Consider the following 22,908-nt stretch of genomic DNA (forward strand, 5'->3'; position numbering starts at 1 on the left):
TGAAACTACCATGGAATTTCAGACCAATTTTCTGTGTTTACGGTACATCCCACCACATTACTGGTACATTTGACAGAAATAATTTACAACAATCTGATTTCGACTACAGACATGGCAAAATCAAGCGTATTTCTGGTCTGCTGAAAATTTCCGGTGCAAGCGCTTAACATAGTAGTTTTTACCGCACAATTTTTTGCGTGCATTATTATCTCCGTTGACGCCGCCTCATATACCCAACGTTACACTTAGTTGCATCGTTGATGGCTGTACTGTACTGACTGTACTCCACACGGAGAAAACGGAAAACCCATGTTTGAGTATTTTTTAACTTACTTTTGAGTTATTTTTCTCTCCCTATTTCATTCGCTTCTTCTATTGTTGTCAGAGAGCGAAGAGCCAAACAACCCAAAAACCGAACCTTTGTGCGTTACCTCAAATTTGAGTAAGTGGCATAGTACTGGAAGTTGAGTTATTTGATCTGTCGGTTGAGTGGAAAGAACTTAGCCAGTAGGTATTTAAACTTTATGTGTATAACAACACTTACCAATGAAGTTTGTAATACTTACGATGCGGAAAAGTTATCTTTTGATGATTAAAAAAAGTATTGGATGGAGACATCAGGCATGTTGAAAAAATCGATTTAATCTTCCTTAGTCCTTAAGGCGAAGTAGGCCGTCATTGAAATTTGTACGCGTCGTTGATGATTGTTGCTTATACATCTCACGATTTGGAATCAAAGAAAATCAGTTGGTTTTGCACTGATACAGCTGAAAAAGTATCAGCATACCTTATGCATGTTAGCACGTATAGTGATACTTCTTCAAGTTAATATAAACTATCAAGACTGAGTATTATCACTTTGAAATGCAAGCTGAAAAGTCATCATTGTTGCCAAAACGAATGACGGGATACTTAGCCTTAAGGACATATCCCCATGAGTACCAAAATGGCCTCTAATATGGCACCTTACTTCCCCATTCGCTTTTCGCTCCCTCCTCCCACACTTCTCCCAGTGTTTTGGAGAGCGATCACAAAAAATGATTGTTTGAAGTTCCATAATATGTTTTTCACAAATCACCAGTTTTTGAATGCAAATACGTAGTTATTGCTGTGATTTGTGTTGTAAAATACCAAGCCCTTCCGAATCACTTCTTCTTCACGCACCGAGATATTGTTTGCTGGCTTTTCGGTGCCCGTTCTAAAACTCACTTTTAATCGTATTTCTACTCACCTACTTGAAACACTTTGATTATTCATGCACGATGCTCCTGGGAGCAATAAATCACTTGTATTAGTCAATTTGTGCTCAAAAACAGCACCGGAACGCGAATTCACTGATTAATAATAATAATAATAATAGTTCATTTATTTATCTTTTGATAATTACAATTTACAAATAAAAATACGGAGTACAAAACATCATCTTATTATCTATATCTATTTTTAATCCAATTTGAACATTTCCTTTTAAATTCAGCGATACTTTGTGCATGTTTAATTTCATTTGGCAATTCATTAAAAATTCTTATTCCTCTATAGTATATTGATTTTTGTGTACTTGTCATAGTAAACGGCACAACACGCAGATCATAATTTCGTCTAGTTTGATGCGTATGAATATTTCGTCCTCGTTCAATAATATTTGTCAAGTATTCTGGCATTTGGTTATAAGTTAATTTGAAAATAATAGTCAATACATTGAAAACAATGCGTTCTTTCACTGAAAGCCACTGCAAAGCTTCCAACATTCCTAATATGGGCGTGTATTTGCTGCAATTCAATATATACCGCATGAATTTGTTTTGTAACCTCTGCAACCTACTCAAATGCGTATCACTGGCTAAAAACAAAACTGAAGAACAATAATCGATATGCGGCGCCACCAATGTTTTATACAAAAATATCTTACTCCAAAACGTCAATTGACTACATAGTCTAACTAGCATGCCATATTTTCTTGCTACTTTTTTAATTACATTATTTATGTGCTCTTTGAACTTTAATTTATCATCAATATAAATCCCTAGGTATTTAAAAACATTCACTCTCTCAACTTCAATTCCTTCAATGTCCATTTTTAGCTCAGTATAATTTAATTGTTTTTTTGTTACTTGCATTTAGTTTTTTCCACATTCAATTTTAGCTTATAAATTTTCAACCACTTGCTCAACAATTCCACGTCATCCCTCATTTTTCTAATTGCCGTTTTCTCGTTCTTCTCTGCAATGAATACAACGGTAATGTCTGCGAATAAATTTATGTCACAATGCTTTATAGCTTTCTTCATATCGTTGATGTATAAAATAAATAAAATCGGTCCTAAAACGCTTCCCTGAGGAACACCAAACGGCACTGATTTTGGAACTGAAGTAGAGTTTCTATACTGAAAAATTTGTGTGCGATTGGATAGATATGATTCGAACCATTTGAGAACCTGTCCTCCTATGCCATATTCTTTCAAAACTTTTCACATTTCTGGGCGTGATATAGTTTCGAATGCCCGTTTGAGGTCCAAAAATAAAACAATAATCGTTTTCTTTTCCTCTATCATTCGTTTCCATTTATACAAAAGTAAGTTCAAGGCAGATTCACACGAATGGTTCTGTCTAAATCCAGATTGTTCACTTATTAATATCTTTTGCTCATTTAAATACTCAAGTAATTGATCTTTAACTATAATTTCTAACACTTTCTCGTAAATTGGTAGCATATTTATAGGTCTATGTTCTTCAGCTTTCGTTGTTCCAGACACTTTTGGTATTGGTACCACCGTTGATTGTTTCCAACTCCTAGGGAAATTTCCCTGTTCTAGAGACTCATTTATTATTGCAAGCAAATATTCTCCGGTAACTTCTAATGAATCTTTAGCACTTGTAAATTTACATTGTCGATGCCTGATGAACTACCAATTTTGTGAATAGATCTACACAACACATCATATGAAATACGATGGAACACATTCCATGTTTCAGCAAAATGATCGCTCTCATCTTCAAAGCAGTTCGGAACATCTTCAATACTGCTGTTAATTTGCTGAATGCTATCCACAAAATAACTATTAAACCTTTCACATATTTCATGATCGTTTTCTACAACTCCTCCATCAAATGTCAACCTGATTGGTGGTTTTTCTCTACTCTTCCATAACGACTTGAGGGTTTTCCATAATTGCTTGCTATTTCCTCTATTTTGTTCAATTTTCCTTTGAGTGAATTCTGCTTTAGCTTTTCTGATAGAGTATGCATACTCATTTCTTAAAACGTTGTACTGACGCCAATCAGCTCCATCCCAACTAGTACTAGCTTTTCTATACGCATCGTCTCTTGCAAGTTGCAAACTTTTCAACTCTATTGTATACCATTTTTTTCTACTGTTGCATTTTATGCTTTTGATAACAACAAGCTTATTTATGTTCTCTTTCAACAAAGTGCTCAAAATATCTGCTTTTTCATCTAATTCTCTTTCACTATCAGACATGCTTCTTCTCAACAGAGATATAAGTGCGGCTTTTGAATACTTTTTCCAACATTTGAAAGTTATATAATCTTCTACAGGTTCTGAACATTCATTAAATTGTATCTGAATAGTTTCATGATCGGAAATTTTATTTCCTTGATTAATCGTCACGTTCAATTCATCATCATTACAAAATACTAAATCGATGATAGTCTGTGATCTAATAGTACGACGCGTGATATCATTCACTTTTTGATTCAGATTAAAACACTGCATTAGATTTTGAAGTTTTCTTTTATCGCTGACGTTCTACCAGTTGATATTAAAGTCTCCACCGATTAGGTTTATTACTTTGTCATCAATTACTCTTTCAAGCCAAATTTGCTCCAAATGCAGTAAAAATTCTTGCTGATTTGCACTTGGTGAATGATACAATACACCATAAACTCCAACTTTTAGCCCTTTGACTACTTTTATAGCAATGAATTAATTTGATCCACATGTTGAATTGTCAACTACATGAAATTTTACTTGCTCATGGATATACATAACCACCCCACCTGTATGCCTGGAGGCAGAGTGGCAACATATCATATGATAGTTCTTTATAGCATACTCACTTATTTCAATGTCTGAAGTTAAATGAGTTTCTGTTAGCATAACAATTTTGGGTTTTTGCCTGCTGACTATAATTTCTAACTCATTGAAATGCGACGTAATGCCAGCAATGTTCAGAAGAACAACATCCGTCGCTCTTCTTGATTGCTATGCATTATAATTTATAGAACTCTTTGAGATCGTTACTTTTTTTAAATAAATGGGACAATCCACACTCCATGCCGAATGATTAACATCAAACTGCGTTTTTCTTTCTCTATTCGAATTGATACAATCAACACAAAATTCTTTATCAGATGAACAGTCCTTTACATAATGTCTGTCTGCACATTTAGCACAATATAAATTATTTTTGCATTCACCAGATTTATGCCCATAGCCGCAACATTTGAAGCATCTAAATATATCAATACTTTCTAAAACTCGACATCTCTCGAAATCAATATTTAGCTTACCTTTACGCACCACGCGCTCAAACGTATTTGCATCAACTTCACAGATAAGAGAACATTTATTCTCGGGGTTATTCTTCGTGGGAATGCATTTTAGTACTTTCAAAAACTCAACATCTTCAATATCATTCTGATCTCTAAAAATTTCGATCAATTCATTTGAATCGTAGTTACTTTCCGCACCAAGAATTTTGATCCTTGGTCTCTTAGGCTGCTCAATATCAACTGAATAACCATTACTTAGCTTTTCATTGATCATTTTTACAAACCCTTCGGCTTCATCTTCATTTCCACATTCAACAATTATTGAACCATTCACACCATTTCGTACACTTTTAATTCCCATTTGGGTAGGATTGATTATGCTCCTCACATCTTTTTTTGTTTGATGATTTGACTGTGTCGCAATAGGCTTAACCCGCACTTTACATCCGAATTTCTTATTGGAAATGCTCAATTCCACCTCTTTCACATTCGCATTGTTTATAGGTTGTGCCTTCGCACTTCTACTTCTGTTCTCATTTTGACGTAGGACTACGTCTTTGTTTTCTATATTGGGGTGCATTTTAAAAGTACGGAAAATGAGATATGTAACGAAATAAGGGGAGATTTTGAACGTTAATTACTCAGTTGTTTATGAACCAATTATTACGATTTTAATATCATTCGATCAGAAATGTATCTACGCATCGTTAGTAATATATCCGATAAGTGAATTTTGTTGTTAAACTATTGAAAATTTGATAAATGTTGACCCCTTTCTTATTCAACCAATCACGTTCGAGCACTTTTCGACGGTGTCGCTTCCCACTATAAAAGCAAACGGGTCCCTGCTTCTTCCCTCAGTCTTCTTTTTGCGGTTGGACTGTGAACACGGTCGGGCGAGTCATTCTCGCTTTGCTTTTGCAATCGCGTCTCAGTCCAATTTGTGTCGTCGGAAGAGGAAGACGCAAGATTGATTTGCGGCGGCGATGACGATGGCTTGGTCGCTTCTCCGAGCGGCAAACTACTGCTGCTCGGAGAAGCGTCCAAGCCATCGTCGTCACCGCCGCAAATTTATCCGCGCTCTCAGATTTCGACCCGTGATAAATTCAGCATCGGCGGTCAAGAAGCAAGCCCGTTAGGAGCCAATTACCAGAAGCCCCCAGAGTTGATGATCCGAGGAGTTGCTGCTAATCGAGCGTTGGAATCGCTCGAGATTCCAAGAGTGAGCATCGTTTCCAGATTTCGACTTGTGCCCGGGGATTGCGTTGCTGTTTGCGTTGAGGGTTTCCCGTTTGACCATGGCAATCAAGTGATAACTTCCCGCAGTGCTATTTATCTGCCATCGGACCTTGTCAGGACCATCAAATTTGTGGGAAAGAGTTGTAGGAATAATATTTCCGACCTTATAAGATCTTATATTTCTCAATCAATCTCGTAGCTACATACAAAATTTAATTTGTCATGGATAATTGACTATTCTTGGACGCTGCTGCAGTGCCGTCGGGATGAGTGCTCAACATTTCACAACGATTGCAAACTAGAGTGGAATTTCCAACAGTGTCTTTGATTTGCCATATTTTATGAGAACACTTCGATTACGAAAATGATCACATGTAACAAAATTGCGACATGTTAAGAATGCTTTTGAAAAGAAATTCCCATTGAACAATTTTCATAATTTTGGCACCATGGATCAGAAATTTACCTTCATATTAAAGAAAACTATTGATTATCAATAGCTATCTATAGAATATTTAATAAATGTCGACCCTTCCAACTATTCATGTTTGATCAATTTCTCACGCATTATCATTTTCCGCAATTTTCAAGTAATTCTTAGCCCAACACATTATTGGCACATACCCATTTTCCAGATTGGTCGACTAGAAAGAGAAGAGCACGAATGGGAGGAGCATAATCTGCTAATCTAAGGGTATATGGCATGCTTCCTTCGCCGGATTCGGTTTCATTCCGTTTCGACTTCCGAGCTGGCAAGAGCTCCTCCGATCCTGTGCAGCGACGTCCGCACCTGCTCTGACCTTCAAGCTAGCGATCCAGCGTCTGGTAATCGGCGGTCAAGAAGCAAGCCCGTTAGGAGCCACATACCAGAAGCCCCCAGAATTGCTGATCCGAAGAGCTGTTGCGAATCACGGACCATGGCAATCAACTGATCAATACCGCAGTGCTATTTATCTGTGACCGCATCGAGGCTAAGAAAGCCATCGGCCCTTGTCAGGGCCACCAAATTTGTGGAAAAGAGTTGAAAGAATAATATTTCCGACCTTATTACATCTTTTATTCCTCAATCAATCTCACAGTTTCGTACAACATTTAATTTGTCATGAATAATTGATGGCACGACAATTTGAGACTATTCTTGGACGCTGCTGCTGTGCCGTCGGGGTGAAAGCTCTACATTTCACAACGATTGTAAACTAGAGTGGCATTTCCAACAGTGTCTTTGATTTGCCATATTTAATGGGAGCATTTCGATTATGAAGATTATCACATGTAACAAAATTGCGACATGTTTAGAATGGTTTTTAAAAGCATGCCATGATTTCAGCAGAGGATGTGTTTTAGTTTTCGACCCTTCATCAAAAGTAATCATCGTTCATAACGGTGGTGCCTCTTTTTTAGAGATAAATTGCTTGCTTCAACTGTTCTTAATCAAAGTGGTGAGAAATATACTAATCCCGCTTCAATTTCATCAAAAATATATGGATTAACATATTACAACGCCCAGAACAGTACAGGCAAGTCTACGCAGATACCGACATCCAGCAAGCAGCATCAAAGGTAGTCAACAAGAACTCGGTTATGGAATTCCGAAACTTCGTAAATTCAATTTAAGATTTGCAGTCCGTTTTTCGTCCTGGACAGGCCACAATGGAGGAAAAGACAGAATTTGAATTGTGAACTGCGGAATGAGTCAACGACGGAGATGGCCAGTGAAACGTGACTCAATATCGTAGTATGTTAAAGGGTTTCTCGATACTGCTGAAAGGCCCAACTATTTTTTAAAAAACATCGTCCAGGTGAATTGGTAGATCAAGATGGATGTAGCGAAGGAGAAAATCCAAAATTAAGAGACAAGAACACGGTGGAGCAAAACGAATCAAGCAAAATAAAAAATAAAAAACAATGCACCGAAATGGCTCATAAAATCAATGCCTAAGAATAAGTCTCAGTCAAGCGCTAAAAAAAGAATTTTAGTTTTTTTGTTTGAACTACTAAATAATAAAATGAAATAAATGTTTTAAACAAAATGGTGTTAATGCAAATATTGTATGAATATCATGTAGTTTTTTCCACGTAAAATCATTTCAGTGGTAGAAAAATCGATTAGTGTCCATGAATGTCGGTTTTCCGAAGTCATACAGGATGTGCATAAATCATGATATCGTAGTGCACAACTTAATCACACAGTACCACAAAACAAAATATTTGATTAATTTATAATTATTTTAAAAATAAGAAAAATAATCGAAGAATATTCAATAATAAATTGATAATTTTCGCACATATATTAATATTTAAAACTTCCCACATTGCCTTTACAAGTGCTCTCAAAAAGAGGAAAAGTAAATTCACTCCCTTCAGATAAGCACAAACTTGATTAAAATTTCGTAAAATGGTGTTTCCTGAAACAATATATCGATTATATTGTTTCAATTTAGTACAGGTCGAAAATTAGCACATGCATGGGTCGAAAAATAAAACAATGGGTCGAAAAATAGCACAAAAAGATAAAGTCATTTATCCTCAAAAATCGCAAAAACATAATGAAATATCACCTGATAGAAGCTATACATGAATAAATATTAGGTTTTTTTATTCGAATGCCAAATTTGAATATTAATTAATGATTTTTTGCAGGGTTTTTAGAAGTTTTTCACTCCTATGCTGGTTTCATGGGTCGAAATATAGTGCTTTTACCCTACTAATTACCATAGTTTGTCATGCTTTCTACATCCAACACATGAATTGGAAGCTAATTTCTCGGTAAGCCCAGCAACCAGGAATTTTTTGAGTCAATAAAAGCTTGTAAATATTTCACTGTTTTTAAACAAATCAGACCTTGACGAAGATCTGATTTTTAACATCTCAAAACCAAACATATATATTTGAAAAAGCGCAAGTAATCCGTTAGTCCCTCTTTCTCCACGAAGGCTTACGGGATGTATAAAAAATCTGTCGTCCAAGCCCGTCAGAGTTCCGTTGTGTTTGCTGACTGCGTTTGTTAGATTAAGTCAATTCAATGATTATGTACAAAATGCTGCTCATTTAAAATTCTTCATCTCCATTAGTTTGGCTTAGAAACGCATTCCATATGTATACCTCACTGTAATTGTGGTTTAATGATACCTTAAATAAAAAGAATAAAGTTAAAATAAAATGGGACCAATATTGCAAACTAAAAAAAATAGAAAAATAAAAAAACGCCGCTGCAAAACAAATTCAGTGAAATTTATTGACAATTCAATCAACAATCTAAAATTATTGCCTACTAAGACTAAACTATAAAATCGGTTGGTAAGAAATGTTAAAGTCAAATCACCCCTCGTTGTTTTACAGCTAGCGTAAAAAGCTGGAACGCTTTCGAAATTTGCTTTCAAACTTTTTTATTTCAAAAGATAGCGCAACAAAATGTTCTACAACATTGAAGATTATAGAAAATATGAAAACTTTGTACAACATCATTTTTTTCTATATCTGATAGTTTTAGAGATATAAGTCACTTTAGAACTTTATGATCAAAAGTCGGTTTTTCCTCAATACTAACGAAAATATTAATTTTTCAGGCCTACTATGTTCTAAAGAGTTTTAGATATGAGCGTTTTTGTAGATTTTTCACCCACTTTTCCAAGCGTAACATTTCAAAATGGAGCAAGTGAAATCAAAAACTTTTCCCGTTACTTGAAAAAGCATATTTTAAAGTGCATTTTAAGAAAATTTGGTGATAGTATTTTTTTATTTTCCCTAATAAATGTGTTTTGAATTATCCAATGCATTGGCATCTTAATTAATGATCTACTAACCTTAGTAAATCTTATAGATTGTTGCTACGTCTGGGACTATCTTTCGGACTTCCTATTAGCGGACTCGATTTTGGTGAGTAAGCTATAAGCTGTAATTCAAGATAATTATTTAAAAATGTTATTTTTGGTTACATATTTACGTTTACTTACATTTACTAGTCCTGCATGAAATCTATTTGTCCCTTAGTTGCAATTTTTAGCGTATTGGTCGATTATGTGTATGTGTTCAATTGAAAGTTTTAGTTTATAGGATATATTAAATTCAACTTTAGGTACACTTGCAATACTTTTCAACTTCAATCAACCAAAAACCATGATCTAAACGTCATCTAAAAATCTAAATTCCTCGTAGAACTTTAGATGGCCTACCCGCCCACAGAATGGGATGACAAAAGATTGAATCGGATTATTTTGTCATATCAAAAGTCATCAAAAAGGTGAAATTTTTTGAATGTCCTTGTGCGGGGTGACTTGCAACACTCGATGCTAATCATGCTAATTTAGTTTTTTCCAACAAAATGTTGATATTTTTTATTAGTCATAATTGTTAAGCATTGTTATTCATGTATTTAAAGCATTCGAACCAGTACAAAAGCATTTTGAATTTATTTTTGTAAGAAAATAATTGAGCTATTTTTGTATGGGAAAAAGAGGCGTCAATCATCAAGGTCCACTATCTTAACAGAACAATATTTTTAGCGAGTGTTTGTAGATGATTGATGAATTATTTCTCTTTTAATTATAAAGTAGACGTTACACAACAGTTTTTAAGTTTTTTAAAACTCTAAATTGCTTAGAAATAAATTGTTGCAAGACATCCCGTACATTTATATAAAAATGATTTTTATTAAAAAGTTTTTGCTACAATCTCGTAAAAAATTGTCATTTTATCACGTATTAGTTATAGAAACAAGCCGTTATAGGCCGTTACTTGAATTGTGAGTTGAAATTTGGCTTTTATAATGAAGTTTGGTTGTAAATAACAATGTGTTGCAAGTCACCCCGCCGTTGGAATTGTTGCAATAAGTCACCCCGTTTGACGGTACTTACAATATAATGATTTTTTTTTTAAAATAATACACCTTTATAAGAGTACAAATCGATTCAACTTTTCTTTAGAATGGGTGTATAGTTCTTTCTTTGTTTTGATTTTCACAACTTTACCCTATCAGCAGATATACATTGCTGCCCTATTAGCATTCACGCATAAACCGTGTTGTCAGAATAATGGAAGCTCAATCTACCTTGCCCGCATGGGTTTGGCACATTACACCGCAACAACAATTTTGCTGAAGCATGTTGTACCATATTTTTTACAAATAAGATAGCTATTTTATTTCCATAAAAATGAGGACCACACCAATTTTGAATAACATAAAAAAATGGTCTAACTAATACAACAACATTGTAGAAGACAGTTTTTGTCTAATACTTCCTATTTATTTGCATATTTTATATGACATACATGTACATAGATACGTAACCATCGAAGAGATAAGACTAAATATTCATAGAATTTCACCAAAATGTGCTCAATTCTTCTTGTTACTAACTCAGCAATGAAACACAGTAAACTGATGGCTAAACCTGTCGACCATGCTGCCCACAACAGGACTAAATCAGAGGATGTTACCAGTTCAAGTGTGTTGGAGTAAAGTTGCATCATATGGCGATTGGCAGTTCTATCCGCAGCACGATACTTATGGAAAGATTCCTCTTGCCATTTTTCCAGTAAACCGCTTTCGAAAAATACCTTTAGTGTGAATTGAAATAACTCCGAAAATGGGCTTCTTATGTTGAACCAGTACGTGAGAACATCAGTGCTCCTCCGTTCATCAAGTACCACATACTTTGGCCTACGATGTATAAAATCATAATTGGACCATAGTGATGTCACAACCAGTTGTTGAACCAGTACGTGAGAACATCAGTGCTCCTCCGTTCATCAAGTACCACATACTTTGGCCTACGATGTATAAAATCATAATTGGACCATAGTGATGTCACAAACGGAGCTATGATCGAACTCATCATATAAGCATTTCTTCCATCCAGAATGGAAGTATTAGCCTGTGCGACTTCTTGAATCATGAGCGCTCCAATAAGTGAATCATTTACCAATGAGGGTTGACCTCTCATGTCAGTTTTGATCTTCAGTCCGGACTTCACTAGTCCTTGAATATCCTTGATCTGTTCTACCGATGGTTTGTTTATAATAAATGATATAACCTTCGTTTCATAGGCCCTGACGATTACATAGAAGAAAATTATGAGAAAAACCATTGTTAATTTTTCACGTACAGTAGCTCGGTGTAAATTGTATCTCTGTAATCCACAAATTGCCAGTAACAAAGGATCGTTCCTGAACAAGTCAGGAAAAACTGTACTGAATACTTCTGTCAACGAAAGAAGGATAATCAATGCAATCCACGTTTCCCAGGCGAACGGCTTCGTGAATATTTCTATACCAGTGTATTTTCTGCTTTGGGGAACTAATATCACTAGAGAACTCGGATGAACGTTGTGAATTGCGTGATACTTCTGTGGATACTTGAAAAAATTCTTAAATTGGTCCATTGACATGTCCATTCCATTTTTTCCGAGTAGGATATTTAAACACTCAACGGGTGTCATATTTTTATTGCAGATTCGCGAGTAATGAGAAATTGTGGTTTTAAGAAATTTAGATGTTTCTATTGTCCACCTAATTACCACATGCCATAGATGTAGAGAAGTAGTTTTTATGGGTTGACCGCTTGAGTTACGTAGGATACTTCGGAAGATGTGCGGTATTTCTAAGTCAATCCCATAACTGGAACAATACTTTCCTGAAGCATCACATCTAACAAAAAGCCGTTCGCTAGCCATTAGATAGACTACCTTGTCATACCGCAGTTTAGTTACAAGTTGTTGCATGCCCAAGAAGCTTCTGTCTAAGGTGTTCATCAGCATCAGCACCCGAGTATTGCAATCGATCGAGTAGAAAAAATTCATGATGCGTGAGCTTAATTCTTCATGCGAAAATTGTTGAGCAGCTCTACTCACTATTAAACCCGGTTTGCGTGGGAAATTATTGAATGAAAGATTGAACATTGTACTTAGGACATATCTTGGAAGTAGGCCTAGCTTCGGTGATGTTATAATACTGTTGATCCAATCGTCGGAAAACGAGAGTTCTGAGTTTAGGTCCAGAAATACGCAGTCGAACCTTCCAAAGTGTTCATTTGCAGCTTGAAGGATTTTACGCTCGGTTTGGTACAGAACATTGGAAGGTACATTTGCATCAGCATTGCAGTGAAGCCATAGAGATAAAATTATCAAACTTGTTGTGATGTTATGCATTACTACATTCAATTGTACGACATAATAGAGTTATGTTAAACGGAATCTCTCGCACTGAAATTTAACAACAATTTAATATGAGCTAATATCCAATCGCACATAACGTTGAACACTGATTGAATGAACCCTAGCGTTGGTGATCAAACACATTTTATTGCAGAACCATCCATTAAGCTGCTGCACAGTATTGAACAGTTATCCATGATGGTTATCACATTTTCCTTAGGGACAGACCACTTTGACCTATATATGTACTACGACGACGATTCGTTTATTGCACCATGTTTGCATTGCAGTTTTATCATTCGAAACGTAAAAGATACAAAAACGTGCATTCAAATTCACTTGGCAGCTGTTGTTTCAAAATTAGTTGTTTATAACTTTGTAAATGTAGTTATGTTGCCATCGGTGCGCACTGGTCTTACGTAGGTATGGAATTACACCACACATCATTGTACCATCCTCTACAAAGTTTAGAATCACCGTAAAGGTCACCTATGAGGGGCTAGTCCTGTTGAAGTCATCAATTATACTTGTTCAACTATGTTTTGAAAATAAATTATTCAATATTTTGAATTTGGAATCTCGTTCTCTTAATACTAAAGCAGGTGGGCTGCTTTGCTTTTTCCGTATTTTTACAGCAAAGTATTTAAACTTTTGGTATTTCTGCTGAAACAGCTTGGTAAATTTACTTCAATAGCCGTAAATTTGCCTGTTCTATGTACAGGACAGCTTGCCCGAGAAGCTCGCGAGACCGATGAGAGCGACGATGGAAGATATGCAAAATTGTGTGAAGGTTTCAGGGCGTTTGGATCCCGCCGGGGACTACGACAAGGTGATGAATATTCGTGCCTGTTTCGTGCCATAACACCTTCTAGCCATATTGCGCTAGAAGGTGTTATGCGGAGAGCCGGGCTCAACAGCCGGGGTACGATTTTTACGAGATCCAGTCAATTTGCTTGCTTTGCAGATGATATGGACATTGTCGGCCGAACATTTGAAAAGGTTACAGATCTGCCACCCGCTTGAAACGCGAGGCAGAAAAAGTTGGACTGGTGGTGAATGCGATCAAGACAAAGTACATGCTAGCTGGTGGGGCCGAGCACGACCTAGGTAGCAGTGTTACGATAGACGGGGATACGTTCGAGGTGGTTGACGATTTTATCTACCTTGGATCCTTGCTGACGGCTGACAATAACGTTAGCCGTGAAATACGGAGGCGCATCATCAGTAGAAGTCGGGCCTACTATGGTCTCCACAAGAAACTGCTATCAAAAAAGATTCACACCCGCACCAAATGTATCATGTACAAAACGCTCATAAGGCTCAAACGCTACGGGCATGAAACGTGGACGATACTCAAGGAGGACTTGCAAGCACTCGAAGTCCTCGAACGTCGAGTGCTCAGGACGATCTTTGGCGGTGTGCAAGAAAACGGTGGGAGGTGGCGAAGTATGAACCACGAGCTCGCCCAACTCTACGGTGAACCCAGGATCCAGAAGATGGCCAAATCTGGAAGGATACAATGGGCAGGGCATATTGCAAGCATCATATAAGCATTTCAGGATCATTTCGGATCCGGTTGGTACAAGAAGGCGTGAAGCGCAACGAGCTAGGTAATTAATAACTGTGGAAGTGCTCATAAGAACATTAACATGAGAAGCAGGCTCTGTCCCAGTGAGGACGTAACGCCAAGAAGAAGAATAAAAAGAAGGAGATGTTAAATAAATAAATGAATGCATCGAAGCCAAACCTCCAATTTTCAAGAGCACAAATCTAGAGACACACAAATCGGTTGTCTGCGATTGTGCTGAAAATTTAACTCACTGGTCACTCGCTGGTGTTGATTAATCCAACAAATTTTCAGCGCGAACGGTTGTTTGGCTTCGATGCACCTTGACGAAACTATTTATGATTTGATGACGCTCCACGGTATTAATCCGTTAACGCCCAGCGTCCTATTTTGAGGACAGTGATAACTTGAAAGTGACTCAAAATATAATAATATTATGTATAGAGAACTTGTTCATAGACCTGATATCTTGTGGTCAGTGGCGCAACCAAGGGGGGGTTTTGGGGGCCAACCCCCCCCCCCCCCTCCAGAGTAGAAAATTTTCATAAGAATTATTGAACATATTTTTGAAATTCTACACTAAATCCACAAACACCGGAGCAGTAAGTTGTGTTAACAATTATTTTGTTCTAAGTTGAGGAACAGGGTCCTAAAATATTTAATGAAATCCTGTTTTTATTTAATAACACGAAAAAGCATGTTACTGCAACAACTTTGGCAATTTTTCCCGCTCAATTAACGGTTATATCATATTTAAACTTTAATAGAAAAATTGGGTTCATAAATGAACCTTGACACTTTTGATCACGTTCACTTAGTTGACAAAACACCACAGTGGTTTAAGTTTTGACACTGGGGTTGTTCCTATCTTGCATTTCGGAAGATGCACGGAAAACAAAATACACACAAGATGGGAGTTTAAGCCAAGGGGTGTGACAAAATCTAAAAAAAAAAACTTAAAAAAATGTTTTTTGGACTTAAACCAACGGAAAATATTAGAAAATTGAGTAAACATGTGTTTTTGGCCTAAACTTAAGCGTTGGGCACGTTACGCTTATTACGTTTAACCATTCATATTCAAAAAGTTGAATCTAACGCAATGTTTATAACGAATGAAATGTTCTTTGAAACCTGAAGATTTTCCATGTTTCGGAAAACTTTTGGAAGCAAAATTTCATCAGATACAATAGATTTCCTTTGAGTAGCGTTGTAAAATTATAAATTTTTTTGCCCAGCGTGGACAAGATAAGCTTAAGTTTGCATATGTTGTTACGTTTTTTCTTTAATGTTAATCTAACAATATTTTTGAATTTTTCTTCTCGGAATTTTTCATACTCGTTTCACTTTCCTAGCGGCACTTTTCGCACTCCGGACATCTTAATTAATGATCTACTAACCTAAGTTAATCTTATAGATTGTTATTACGTCTGGGACTATCTTTCGGACTTCCTATTAGCAGACTCGATTTTGGTGGATGAGTAAGCTATAAGCTGTAATTCAAGATAATTATTTCAAAATGTTGTTTTAGGTTACATATTTACGTTTATTTACATTTGCTAGCCCTGCATGAAATCTATTTGTCCCTTAGTTGCAATTTTTAGCGTATTCATCGATTATGTGTATCTGTTTTATTTATGTTTTAGTTTATAGGATACATTAAATTCAACTTTAGGTACTTCCAATATAATGATTTTTTTAGAAAAAATACACTTTTATCAGACCACAAATCGATTCAACTTTTCTTTATAATGACTGTATAATTCTCTCTTTGTTTTGATTTTCACAACTTTGCCCTATCGGCAGATATACATTGCTGTCCTATTAGCATTCACGCATAAACCGTGTTGTCAGATTAATGGTTTCTCAATCTACCTTGCGCGCATGGGTTTGGCACTGTTTGGGAGCTGGTGCCTTTCGATGTGGACTGTATGTTAAAACGGCTGGGATTCCTGGGTTTGTATTCGATACAATCCGTTCTAGGGTCAATCTTGGGAGATTTCCTTGGCACTTTAGTGGGAACTTCCTCGGGTTTAGCCAATTGGGTCCTAAAATGTTTAATGAATTCTCGTTTTTATTCAATAATACGAAAGAGCATGTTATTGCAACTACTTTAGCAAGTTTTCCCGCTCAAATAACGGCTATATCATTTTTTAACTTCAATTTTTAAAATGGTTCCAAATATCAACCTTGACACTTGTGATCTTGTTTGACATTCACTTTTTCGACAAAAATGCCACAGGGCATATAGTTTTAACACTGGGGTTGTTCCTATCTGACATTTCGGAAGGGACACGGAAAACAAAATATACCCAAAATTCGAGTTTAAACCAAGGGGTGTGACAAAATCTCATAAATCATAAAAAAAATGTTTTTTGTACTTAAACCAATGAAAATCATTTAAAAATTGAGTAAACATGTGTTTCTGCCCTAAACTTAAGCGTTTGGTAATAAAATTGAGACAGGGCTTTAGGATCCTATTAATATTTACCTTGTCGCACTTTCACAGTTTATTGAGTTCATTACAACACTTTCACAGAACAATTAATCACAGGTAGGGGACTGACACGGCTGTCATCCTGCATACATTTCGGCTCTTCCTCACTTCGCATTGAATCGTCGTATTTGATGACGCTTTTCATTAGTGCATCATTTTGTTTAATGTTTTACGCATCATCGAGGTATAATTGATGTCTCCTACACATAAAAACATATGTTTTGTCCCTCCCAAAATAAACAAAACAAAACACTGGACGCCATGTTGAATTGATGTTGGGTTGGTAAATATTGGCTCAAGCCACCCCCCTGATTACAGGAAACTACATTTATTTAAAATGCACCCCCGCTAATTTGAACGGTAGGGTGTTTTATGTATTTTGGACAGAGCGTTACGCGTATATAATTTGGCCACCTCCATTTGATTTTGTCGTAAATGGCCAAATTATATACGCGTAACGGTCTGTGCAAATTACTTTGATCACCCTACCTCATGCAAAGCACCGGGGTTCATTTTTAATTTGAACATCTAGTCACCCTAGAAACGTGTTTCTGGTTACCTTTTTCACTGTTTTGTTTTGATTCTGCGTTCCGTTCCACAGCGTTTCATCTCACTTCACTCCGTTCCATGAGCTAAATAACGTTTAAACCATTTTTAATCTGAACGATGTGCAAATTAGCGGGGTACAGATTAAAAAGTGTTCAGACTAAATGTGGTCAAACCAACGGGGGTACCCGGTACTGGGTTCCAAAATTCCAACACACTCTGCTCCGTTCGAGCTCTTGGGCAACGTTATATCAACTGTCTTAAAATTATATAATTCTAAACCTAGGCATACGAGTGACGTCATTGATGCGGAATGCATTATTTTGGAGAGCAATTTCTCGCTCCTTCGAGTTATTTGTTTTGATCCGGCTCTTCTTCTGAGGATGATTCTGTGCGCAACCTATTTGGATGATTACGCATACTCTGTGCCATCTATGTTGCAACGAGGGGATCATCAATGGGATTTGGTGATTTATCTGAGTTGCAAACAGGCACATTATTGCGGCGCTCATTTTAAATCCACATCCAGCGGCGGCGGTAATGCGCAGAAGATTCTTCTTCTTTCTGGCGTTACGTCCCAACTGGGACAAAGCCTGCTTCCCAGATTAGTGTTCTTATGAGCACTTCCACAGTTATTAACTGAGAGCTTTCTTTGCCGATTGACCATTTTTGCATGTGTATATCGTGTAGCAGGTATGAAGATACTCTATGCCCTGGGAATTGAGAAAACTTCCTAAACGAGAAGATCCTCGACCAGCGGGATTCGAACCCACGACCCTCAGCATGGTCATGCTGAATAGCTGCGCGTTTACCGCTACGGCTATCTGGGCCCGCAGAAGATATGCGCGCAATTAAAACGCAACGTCAAAATTCAAGTAGGCTTGGATTCTTTCGTTCTTCAAGGACGCAAATGTTTCATATTTGCTAAATCTGAAACATTTGGTGATTTTCATTATTACTGCGACGGTATAGCGACATTATCATATAATTGCATTACGTGGATTTATCTTGCAGAACACAATACACCGCAACAACAACTTTGCTGAAGCCTGTTGTACCATAGTTTTTACAAATAGTATAGCTATTTTATTTCTATAACAATGAGGACCACCCCAATTTTGAATAACATAAAAAAAGGGTCTAACTAATACAAACAACATGGTAGAAGACAGTTTTTGTCTAATGCTTCCTATTTATTTGCACATTTTATATGACATACATAAACATAGATACCGTAAATTCGGGTGAAATTGATCAGTAGGGTGAAATTGATCACCGTGTCACACGATTTTATTGCCCTCTAATAGAGCACATAAATCAATGCAACCTATAGTAAATGAACGTTATTTGTCTTAACTATTGTCGAATTGCATTTCGTGAAGTTTTTTGTGTTAATGAATGTTTATTTCTATGAAAATAATAGAAAATTACATAATCTTGTTCTGTGTGGTATTGACAGACATCAATAAATTTATAGTTTTAAACAAGGATTTGGACATGGTGTCAACCTGAAAATTTGTAAGGATGCTTAAAATATATCCTCAAAACGAATTTTATCATCAAAATTCGTACCAATTTGTTCATTTTGTTGTAATAATTGTTTTTTTTTATAGATATCAGAGGATTTCTTCGGAAATTGCCTACATTTAGGCGTTTTCCGCGGAGTGTTGAAAATTAATTGTTTATTATTTCAATAAATTTAGCATTGTTTAGAATTTGGCAAGCATATTTGGATTCAGGAGGCCCAAATTAAATAAGTAAAGTTGTTTTCAAAACTAACACTAATTGTTTTTAAAGGTGATCAATTTCACCCCGAAATGGAATTCTTTGTTTTTTTTAAGAGATGATTTTCAACACTAAAATAACAACTGTATGAAAATTTCAGAATATCAGCCACTTGTTTTCCTGCACTAAGTTTTTTGGAATTGGCAACATCATAGAAAACAGACATGGAAAACAGTGAAAAGTGATCAATTTCACCCGAAATTACGGTACGTAACCATCAAAGAGATAAGACTAAATATTCATAGAATTTAACAAAAATGTACTCAATTCTTCTTGTTACTAACTCAGCAATGAAACACAGTAAACTGATGGCTAAACCTGTCGACCATGCTGCCCACAACAGGACTAAATCAGAGGATGTTACCAGTTCAAGTGTGTTGGAGTAAAGTTGCACCATATGGCGATTAGCAGCTCTATCCGCAGCACGATACTTATAGAAAGATTCCTCTTGCCATTTTTCCAGTAAACCGCTTTCGAAAAATACATTTAGTGTGAATTGAAACAACTCCGAAAATGGGCTTCTTATGTTGAACCAGTACGAGAGAACACCAGTGCTCCTCCGTTCATCAAGTACCACATACTTTGGCCTACGATGTATGAAATCATAATTGGACCATAGTGATGTCACAAACGGAGCTATGATCGAACTCATCATATAAGCATTTCTTCCATCCAGAATGGAAGTATTAGCCTGTGCGACTTCTTGAATCATGAGCGCTCCAATAAGTGAATCATTTACCAATGAGGGTTGACCTCTCATGTCAGTTTTGATCTTCAGTCCGGACTTCACTAGTCCTTGAATATCCTTGATCTGTTCTACCGATGGTTTGTTTATAATAAATGATATAACCTTCGTTTCATAGGCCCTGACGATTACATAGAAGAAAATTATGAGAAAAACCATTGTTAATTTTTCACGTACAGTAGCTCGGTGTAAATTGTATCTCTGTAATCCACAAATTGCCAGTAACAAAGGATCGTTCCTGAACAAGTCAGGAAAAACTGTACTGAATACTTCTGTCAACGAAAGAAGGATTATCAATGCAATCCACGTTTCCCAGGCGAACGGCTTCGTGAATATTTCTATACCAGTGTATTTTCTGCTTTGGGGAACTAATATCACTAGAGAACTCGGATGAACGTTGTGAATTGCGTGATACTTCTGTGGATAATTGAAAAAAATCATAAATTGGTCCATTGACATGTCCATTCCATTTCTTCCGAGTAGGATATTTATACACTCAATGGGTGTCATATTTTTATTGCAGATTCGCGAGTAATGAGAAATTGTGGTTTTAAGAAATTTAGATGTTTCTATTGTCCACCTAATTACCACATGCCATGGATGTAGAGAAGTAGTTTTTATGGGTTGACCGCTTGAGTTACGTAGGATACTTCGGAAGATGTGCGGTATTTCTAAGTCAATTCCATAACTGGAACAATACTTTCCTGAAACATCACATCTAACAAAAAGCCGTTCGCTAGCCATTAGATAGACTACCTTGTCATACCGCAGTTTAGTTACAAGTTGTTGCATGCCCAAGAAGCTTCTGTCTAAGGTGTTCATCAGCATCAGCACCCGAGTATTGCAATCGATCGAGTAGAAAAAATTCATGATGCGTGAGCTTAATTCTTCATGCGAAAATTGTTGAGCAGCTCTACTCACTATTAAACCCGGTTTGTGTGGGAAATTATTGAATGAAAGATTGAACATTGTACTTAGGACATATCTTGGAAGTAGGCCTAGCTTCGGTGATGTTATAATACTGTTGATCCAATCGTCGGAAAACGTGAGTTCTGAGTTTAGGTCCAGAAATACGCAGTCGAACCTTCCAAAGTGTTCATTTGCAGCTTGAAGGATTTTACGCTCGGTTTGGTACAGAACATTGGAAGGTACATTTGCATCAGCATTGCAGTGAAGCCATAGAGATAAAATTATCAAACTTGTTGTGATGTTATGCATTACTACATTCAATTGTACGACATAATAAAGTTATGTTAAACGGAATCTCTCGCACTGAAATTTAACAACAATTTAATATGAGCTAATATTCAATCGCACATAACGTTGAACACTGATTGAATGAACCCTAGCGTTGGGGATCAGACACATTTTATTGCAGAACCATCCATTAAGCTGCTGCATAGTATTGAACAGTTATCCATGATGGTTATCACATTTTCCTTAGGGGCAGACCCCTTTGACCTATATATGTACTACGACGATGATTCGTTTATTGCACCATGTTTGCATTGCAGTTTTATGAATCGAAACGTAAAAGATACAAAAACGTGCATTCATGTTCACTTGGCAGCTGTTGTTTCAAAATTAATTGTTTATTACTTTTTAGCTAGGGGGTGCGAACCCGAACATTTAGGTCGTTCAAATTGAACACAATCTTTTCCACGAGTGCTAACCGTTGTTTATTTGTTTGTCGGCACGCTCACCAATAAAACTCGCGGTCAGGAAGTTCCCGCACTTAGTTATGTCTACCACAGAAGTTCTTGAAACACTTTATTAACTGGCTAGCTTCACTCCCACTTTCTTAATCTAATCTAACCTTAGCGGGGCCCTTTCTTCTTCTCCACCACCTTACTGCTACCGGACCTCTTCAACGATGACTTCTCTGACGTAGATCGATGCATAGCTCTACCTCGACGACGATGCAGCACGACGATGTCTTCTGGGGTGGCTTGGGGTATGGGCCTTGTAGATCCACTACGTGTCCTGGTCCTGCCGATATGGTGACGGATCGGCCTTCGGTGGGTTCGTTGCCGGAATGCTGCCCAGATGGACACCGCAGGAACGGTGTACTAACGGTATTTAAAAACCGGCGGGGTTCTGCAGTCCACTTCGCCTGCACTTCTTCCACGTCTTAAACTCTCTGTCTTCTCTCTAACCTTTTCAATCCTTCACTTTTTAGTATAGCCTTTAACTGCTGACTGTTTCAGTCGACGAACTCTGGGCAAGTCAAATAATTAATGAGTCGTCGACTGCCTTGCGGTCCCTGACCTCGTTGTTCGGTCATTGCCCTCTTCATGAACTCAACGACCCCATTACGCCACCCTTCAAGGCTACCCAGAAGATGGTAACCAAGCCCTCTGGTGGTGGCTTTTATCACTGCGGTGGGTAGGTGGCTGCGTAGAGTAGTCTAGGGTGGTGGAGTATAACTAAGGCTGCTCGGGAGTGTGAACGGTAGAAAAATAACGAAGTACAAGTTTTTCTGACATTTCACAATTTAAATTCCACGAAACGCTAAACACGAATTTCCCGGTGACTCTAACAACATAAAATAACCATAAAGCTTCATTAGTTCAATGCAGACAATAAAACAAATAAATAAACTTAATCAAAAGGTTTCTGGCTGTATGTAAGTTAGAAACATATTTAAGAACAGTTTCAAAGACCTATGCATACTTTGGACCAATCTAAACTTTTTTTTAACAGTTGGCGATTTCTGTGTTACATAAATAGTATAACAATTTACTACGTGACGAAATCATGACCAGGCATACTCCGATCATTTTTATGAAAATTTTAGTTTGACAGCAGCCTGTCTGCTTGTTGATATTTAGTTCGCATTGTTACCTATGTGATAGGTCACAATCTTGTAT

Source organism: Aedes aegypti, chromosome 3, assembly GCF_002204515.2.
Source record: "Aedes aegypti strain LVP_AGWG chromosome 3, AaegL5.0 Primary Assembly, whole genome shotgun sequence".
Taxonomy (NCBI): domain Eukaryota; kingdom Metazoa; phylum Arthropoda; class Insecta; order Diptera; family Culicidae; genus Aedes; species Aedes aegypti.